Source organism: Colias eurytheme, chromosome 1 (genome assembly GCF_061535395.1).
Source record: "Colias eurytheme isolate Ceu_HAF_F1 chromosome 1, ilColEury1 Martin Lab GWU primary, whole genome shotgun sequence".
In the NCBI taxonomy this organism is placed as follows: Eukaryota; Metazoa; Arthropoda; class Insecta; order Lepidoptera; family Pieridae; genus Colias; species Colias eurytheme.
Genome location: NC_142980.1, coordinates 8,041,119 through 8,049,722, shown reverse-complemented (window position 1 = coordinate 8,049,722; position 8,604 = coordinate 8,041,119). Strand labels below are relative to the sequence as shown.

Below are 8,604 nucleotides of genomic sequence, written 5' to 3'. Positions count from 1 at the left end.
CATTGCATTATAAATGGGGAGGGAAAAAATAGGAAAATGGGAACATATTCTACAATTATACAACAAAGACCCAGCATACCAGGGATTAAAATTGGTCCCAAAATTAACGGAAAACCATAGGAAACCACAAAAAATATCCAAAATGTGCTATTCTGCACAGTAGCAGTGAAAATGGGTTATCTAGCAGGTGAGTTAATTCATGTTTATTTTTTGTATATTAAAAAAATATTGTTAGAGCTGTTTACAAAGAAATTAGTAAGTCCACTAATTTCTTTGTAAACAGCTCTAACAATGGCCTATTGTTAATTATTTAAAATAATAATTTAAAAAATATATTCATGTGTTTTCAATCTATCTGGTTTAAAGTTAACTCAAAAATGGAGCATTTTCGTAAATTTTCTAAAAAATCTTAGAGAAAGTGAAAGAAATGTTATAGTAAGCTATATATTCGTGATCTACTCAATAAGCTCTTTCGTTTGATACACCACACGGCATGTTTTGGAAATTTTTATTGTTTTCTTTGTATGCCATATTTAATTACCGGGGTGGGGGGAGGGGGACCACAAAACTGGTTGGCAACATCTGTCTATAGGATTTCTGAGATCTATACAATATATATATCAGAAGTCAGATTTAGTTCCGCTATTTTTGCAAACGAAACTCCACTGAGAGTCCGGTCTATATGCCGATATACATTTTTCAGATATTCAGGATAATGTTATTAATATAATTAGAAGAGATGCTTGTAAGAACGATATTAAACTATAATTATATCAAAACAATTTTATCAATAAATATTAATTGTGGTTTTATAAATTGTACCACCCATAAAAATGATTTTATATTAAAACTAGCGACCCGCCCCGGCTTCGCACGGGTGCAATGCTGATACTAAATACACTACAGAAAAACTGTGAACGTTGTTTATAAAAACATAGCGGCCCGCTCCAGCTTCGCACGGGTATAAATATATAGATAGCTGGGCGGCCGGCCGGTACCGCCGCAAACGCTACGTCCCGCAATTTTTAAATCTGTAATATCTTCGAAAATATTCACTTAAATCATACGGTGTAAAGGGCCATATAGATCTACATTAAATGAACAATGTATTCAAGGTATTTAATTGGTTAAGGATTAATGCTGTGTTGGTTAAAATCGCTTCGAAAATTAGCCATTATTTGTCGTAAAAAGTAAATGACAAAAAAAAGTTATTTTGGGTTATCCATAAGAGATAGACATATACCATCGCGGACTTTTCTGTAGACCTTTTCAATGTGTATAATACTTAGTACATTATTTTGATAAAACTCGAGGCTCGCAGTGTGGACCTGCACGTAGGGTTCAGCCTGCGTTTGCAATGTAAGCGGAAAAAATGTAATTTTTTACGACATCACATTAGAAACCTCAAAAATAACAGTACTTCTCCACTATTTAATAGATGTTATTATACATATAAACCTTCCTCTTGAATCACTCTATTAAAAAAAACCGCATCAAAATCCATTGGGTAGTTTCAAAGATTTAAGCGTACAAAGGGACATAGGGACATAGGGACAGGGAAAGCGACTTTGTTTTATACTATGTAGTGATAGTGATTAGAAGATATTTGTGTTAATTTTTTTTTGTGCAATTGGTGTTAAGATGTTAATAAATTACTAAAAGGAGTTCGTACAGATTTCGATGCTAAAGACATGCTCCAAAAAACAGCTGTCGATTATTTAAAAAAAAGATTAATATCAAAATAAATAGGAACTGTATTAGAACTGTACAAACTCCTTTTAACTGAACTGTGAATAAGATTTGGATGTCTCCTATTTTAATTATAATTTATCTTTGATAGCGTATGTTAACCAGATCGAATGTTAAGAGAATTCATTTTTAGAAGAAGCAACTTTTACAATATAGATACGAATCCAGTACAAATAATACTGGTTGGGAACTTGTCGTTGGGAACAAACGATGAGCTGACAATTCAAAGTCTGGTAAAGAGATGGTCGTTGGCGACACAAAAAGGAAGGCGCTCATGGCCTTCTGCGAAGCTATAATGAATGCAAAGAGAGATGCAGAAAGGGCCCGAGAAATTGACCCAGCGGCGGATCCTCAATAAAAAGTCCATTATACGTATAATCTTTTGGCGCCATAAACACTCGTAAAAAAACATCATCACTACAAGGTACGATGTAAGTTTTAGTCTGAACGCGATGTAGAAGATTTATTTATTGAAAATTCACAACCGGCACCCAAAGATGTTTCTGATTGATGTACCTTACTTTTTCTCCCATTTATAAGAAATAGACAGTCAAAGTCGTAGTATACAATCTTTGAAATTAATAGGAGAGAAACGCTGTTGGGCTTGCATCTAAGTCCACATTTGAATGCTAAACGTGCAAAGAAAAATTTTAGTTTGTTGTGTCACTCGGGACTTAGATATACATACAGCATCAATTGCAGTTTCAATCGCCACTCATAATTAGTTCAAATATAATACTAAATAAATACTCATGATGATAGAGCCTATATTTCAGAAAGGAAACAACATTGTTTCTAATATTTGGGGTGAAGCACTAAGCAAATCAATTAATGAAGTTCCTGGAGAAGAAAAATGGATAGCAATAGAAATTTTAATTTTAATTTATACGACTTTATTTTTCTTCCATTTTGTTTGTTTTCCTTATTTCGTGTTGTGTTATGTGTAAATTGTTTCAATAATAGAAAGAAATAAATGTTTATCATAACCTAAAAAAGAACTTTTGTGAAAAGAGGAAATGACTACAAAACTTCACCAAACCAAACACTAGACAATCACAGAGCAGTCTATATTGAAGTGTACTATGTTGAATCTAAAGAAAACGAGAAAATTGGTATTCAAACCCAACACCATCATGTCGTTGTGTCATGAGTCACACGTTGTTGATTGTTTGTTCAAATATGTCGTTCGCCGACCAAAAAAGATTTAACAATAATTTATCCTAGATTGCAACTCGGTGTTTGAGTAGTGTCCACGATTGTGGTGCATTGTTTAAAGAAGGAAAATTCCTTGAAAACACAAATTAAAACCGTGGCTGCGCATTCGAGCGAGATAACTTGATTTATGTCATCAGCCAAGTACCTGAGAAATAGAGCCATTTAATTGTAAGAGGTTACCTTTTACAGTAGGTTTTTCTCCTTGATCAAATGTGAAGTGAAAAAGCACACTAATTTTCAATCTGAAATTCTCAGTTTTCTGAAAAATTATATAAAGGTACTAGCGGTCCGCCCCGGCTTCGCCCGTGGTAGGTACCTACATATGAAAAATAGATGTTGGCCGATTCTCAGACTTACCCGATATGCACAGAAAATTTCATGAGAATCGGTCCACCCGTTTCGGAGGAGTATGCAGACTAACATTGTGACACGAGAATTTTATATATAAGATTATATAAATTTTCTTAGAAAATGGAGAAGTTTAGATTTTTTTATACTTTTAGATACATATAATTTCATTCTGCTATGAATTAATTATGTGTCTAACTTTAATGATGGAGTTCATTTACAAAAACAGCTATTAATTTGTAACGTAAATAAAATGTATCAACACATTGAATATATTGACATAATAAAATTTTATTAATTACGTCCTAAGTAGTGCATTCTTGCTGGTGATTTGGGTACTCATCATATAGCCTGTTTTCTATAAAAAATATTAAATTGATACTAATCGGAGAAGATATTGCATCGCTTATTTCCTATCAACACTAAACGAAACATGCTACAGTTGTCCTGACCTTGACGGAAATCAGAAGTAATGAAATATATTTCACGAAAGGCGACTGGTGTGCAGTTTGATGTTGTTTAAGAGTGACTCTGGGTTGGTAGAGACATTTCACAATCACCTCTCGAATTCTTTTATGTGACGAATCTGTCGCCACTCTTTGTTCAGTATTGTACACTTTTAAAACCTCACATACATAGCAGATCAACAAACAATGTATTTTAAATTATCAAAAGAGCAGAATTTGGATGGTGACATAATTATTTAATAAAATATTGCTGACAATTACATCTTCGTGGTTTGAAACACTTCCCAGACATTTCACTGAAATAACGACCAGAGTTCTCTCCTAATATTTATACAATGATGAAATTTTGATGAACTAAAACATGACACTGCAACATTTTGTATCTTCTAATATTTTATATTAACATCAACACTTTACTTTAAAAAATATACCCTCTCTCTGTCCATCGTTACCCCTGTGAACTGAAAATACAATATAACTTTAAAGAAAAATGCATAGATGGCACCATGCACCCCACCGCTTCAAAACAGGTTTAAGTAAATTGATTTGTTATATTTTAAACAGGATTTCTGTACTGACTACTGAGGGAGGTTTTCATGGTAAAAGGCTATGTGATAGGAAGCAACTTGAAATGTCTGGCGAATCCAATTAGTCTAAAGGTAGTGTCAAATAAAGCGATAGCTACACCCAAGCATTTGTACCAATAGACAAAGCAACAATGCTGCAAATGCACATTTTATATGCTCAAAAAGAGGACATTCAGCAAATCACATTATTTTAAAGAGCAGATTTTAATCAGCAGTGATAATATTATTCATAGAAAAAAATAATTTTTCAATTTAATGGGGACTGATTGACTTTAAACATTATATTAAAAAAATATTTTGGTGTTAAGATGAAGATGTTTAGAAATTTTTTGTAGTATGTTTTAGTAAAACATACCACAAAATATCCATATAAATACTCAAATATTTCTAAAATTGGAAACAAGTTTGAAAAGATATCACTCTGCAAAAGCATACATAAGCAAGCACATAATATGTGCTCTTCATGAGCTGGAATGCACTCATACAATGAATAGCAAGTGGCTCAACATCAACCAAGATCAGCAAACAAGCTCACAAATCATCAACTTATCAATAAAGCAGCCACCACTTGAGAGATTGTCTAGTAAAACAGAAAAAATGGCAGAAAAAAAATATATGAACCTCAGCCATGCACATGCACCTGTACACAGTACCCACTATCTCCAAATGGTTTTACTGGAAAGTCCTAAGCCGTGCCTCGACATGGATGATTTTGCACATCACAATAATTTAAGGTAGAAGTTTTATGGGTAACCTTATTGGTGAATTTTCTTTTTTGAATTATGTGTATTCTAAATGATATTAAGACCACAACTGTTAAAATATCCTCCCACATTTGCTCCTCTTTTGCACAACAATCCAATTGGTAGTCAGCATGATCCAATTTAGCTGGTTGTGAATTTGAAACCTTCCACCCAAGAAGCACCACCTGTGGAATAATAATACAAATTCAAAATTAATTTATTTTTTCATAATTTTTTACATAATTTCACATTAATACATAATATAATGAATACAAGGTAGATTAGTATAAAAATTATGAACTCTTGTATCAGAACTGACAATGTGGTGAACGGTGGTACCATGTGGACCGCTCTATTTAAATGCATGGAAATGTGGAATTGCGTACCTCCTTTGTTTCTTCAAGATTTACAGATGGCCGTAAGTATCGACCAACCGTTTGCGGTTAGGTCAGAGCCTGGTTCCAGCGCATTTTTACAGAACGAAAACCACTACATTTATCACAACTTATACATTGATATGAGGAAAACGCAGATTCACATTATATTCTAATCATATTCATATCATTATTCTATGATCTATCGTCCAAACTCCAAGCTTCAAGTTCCAACTGCCAAAACTGGATTCAAAAATTCCACAGACAAATTCAAATTTCAAAGGTCGACTTTTTTTTCTGCTACGTCAACAAAGAGAATATGAGTCATATTCAAAAAAGTTGTACGTCAAGAAATGGTTAGTAAATGGTATTGTCACGAAATGTCATGAAATGGTAAATGTAAAGATGCATACTCAACAGTGACATTTCTGGACCATCAATAAATGAATAGCCTATTTAACTCTAGCCTAACCTATTTTGCACTGACTTTTGGCATTCATGTTCTTATAATAATATAATAAAACAAAAATATAAAACCTCTGGTAAAGAAAATTTGAAAAACTTTCGATTCGACCTTCTAAAATAATAAGGAAGAGGTAATTAAGCACATAAAAAATTTAATTTATTTACTTTATTAATAATTAAAAATGAAAAAAAAATAAACAATTACAACACGTGTTATTTTACTAGTGTGTTGGACATTACGCTTCTCTTATATCAATATCATTGGCAAATATATAATTATCGCCATTTCTCAAAGGTTCAGGAAGATATTTAACAAATTCCTTATTATTACGTAGTTTTTTGGTTTAATAGTTCATATTATCTGAAACTTTTGAACCGATTTTAATGCCCTAACTAAATCCATAAAAAAAATTGTTTCAATTTAGTTTCAAGTTTCTGAACAATATTTGCACAAACACATAAATATACTCATTCATATGAAAGTTGGCACACGTGTTTAGAATTTAATATAAACTATTGTTACATAAATATAGCAAAATGCCTACATTATCCCATACTCTTCTTGAATTGATAACTTCCACACCAGTGAAAATGCAGCCTTAGAGCTTGACGTCACTAAAGTCATGAAATGGTCGTCAGTAAATTGGTGTAACACAACCTAAAAATTGTAAAAATGTCTCGCGTATTAAGGTTATTCATTTTCACAGTTTACTGCCTTAAAATGTCTAGTTTCTTAGAGCTAAACACTGATAATCAGTTTTTTATACTCACATTTAGTCCTTCAAACTGCGTTACGAAATGGTATTATATTTTTTACTCCGCACAGTCTTGGAACTTGGAACAACATTTGTAACAAGAAAACAAAATGACAGCCAACTTCTAGGTTGTCTATAAAATGGATCGGTGTTTCCATCTGATATTTACAAAATCTGCCATTGATCTACTAATTGCTGCTAGGAGAAACCGCCTCAGTAATAAATGTCAGTAAATGGTGTACACTTTTAATGACAAAATGTTTTTAATCATTTTTATTACTATAATTTAATTGTAATTATAATGCTATTCACTGAAACATACTGTATACTCTAATTATTTATGTGCCCTCTTTACAATGTGAATATAAATACGAGAATCAATCCAAAATTGCTGTTTTATAAATTGTGTGTACAGGAGGACACTAAAAATATATATGGAATGGATTGGGTAATGACAAAATAAAATGATGATTTCTCTTATTATTTGTTAGGAACAAATGCTATTGATTATTAATTATATAAACAATAACAATAAGTAAGCTATATGAAATTGAAAAATATCAAAAGTGAAAAAAAAACAGGTTTATGGCGGGTTTGTTCCTTACGGACAGCATAATAAGAGACAAGGTACAACTTTTTTGAATATGACTCATATAGGTAAACCAGAATCTGATGGCAATTAGGGAAATCAAAATTTTGAGTGTGCAACCCTAGGGAAAATGGACTGAACGATCTTGATACTGCGTATTTTTTATTTTGTCCTCAATATCATTAGTCACATTACATAAGTGGATAATACTGTAGGTATTTAATAATGAAATATCCACGTAATATTATGTAGGTACTTATTACATGTATCTTATATATAAAATTCTCGTGTCACAATGTTAGTCTGCATACTCCTCCGAAACGGGTGGACCGATTCTCATGAAATTTTCTGTGCATATCGGGTAAGTCTGAGAATCGGCCAACATCTATTTTTCATATGTACCACGGGCGAAGCCGGGGCGGGCCGCTAGTAATATACATATTACTTTTCTAAAGGTAATACATAGTATTATGTATTTACACAAGATTTACACTTACCTATATTTGAATATAATTATATATCATTATGGCATGTGAAAATATGGATGTAATGATAATGCAGATCAAAATATTTTATATTTACTATATTAAACGATTGTTAATATTTTTTTTTAAATAAAACAATAATAAAATAAAATCATGCTTATTTTCGTAAGTATTAACACATTATAAAATTGACTTGTACACCTTAAACTTGACAAATAGCCGAATTGGAAACTCCTGTAATAAGTTTTTATAAAATTATATTTTAATCAACAAACAATATTATAGTTACCTATTTATAACATTTTTAAAGTGAAACTTTTATTACATCGTCTCAAACTTTTTGGTCTGTGTAGCGCATGTCGCGTGTATCGCGGCTGCCGAGTTAGGTATACCTACTCGGCAGCCGACCGTCACGCGACATGCGCTACACAAAGCAGTGTTCGGAACCGTTCGAACAGTTTCACTTTTACCGTGGTTTCATAAAACCACACAACATTTTTTAATTTAAAATATCAAAACGGGTAAGTCCAATTTAGCAATAAAATCTTTCACGCGCTTTAAAATTGAAAATTGTGATGTGTTTGACCCTTCTTCATCGAATATTTTTCTACACACATTGTAAAGTTGTTGTAAACAACACCTCTTGCTTGTGATCGCAGCGGTTTTATCGACATTTCGAAGATTTTGAAGACAAAATCCTAAAAATTAATCATCAACACAAATAATTTGACAATCAATTTGGTAGTTGTCAAATAAAGTTGCCACATGGAAATCTTTTATTTGTTAAATATAAATACAGATTCTGGTAGATATAAGCTTCTTGGGTA

At 32.2% G+C, this 8,604-nt stretch overlaps 1 long non-coding RNA gene across 1 annotated transcript; it reads right to left on the bottom strand.

The window, feature by feature from the left end:
- Positions 1–3,864: 3,864 nt before the first annotated feature.
- LOC149911125 (uncharacterized) lies at positions 3,865–5,798 on the bottom strand. Its single transcript, XR_016457579.1, has 3 exons — positions 5,496–5,798; positions 5,121–5,294; positions 3,865–4,240 (listed from the first exon to the last, which is right to left on the bottom strand). It is a non-coding gene; the product is annotated as an uncharacterized LOC149911125 (long non-coding RNA).
- Between the last annotated feature and the right edge of the window lie 2,806 nt (positions 5,799–8,604).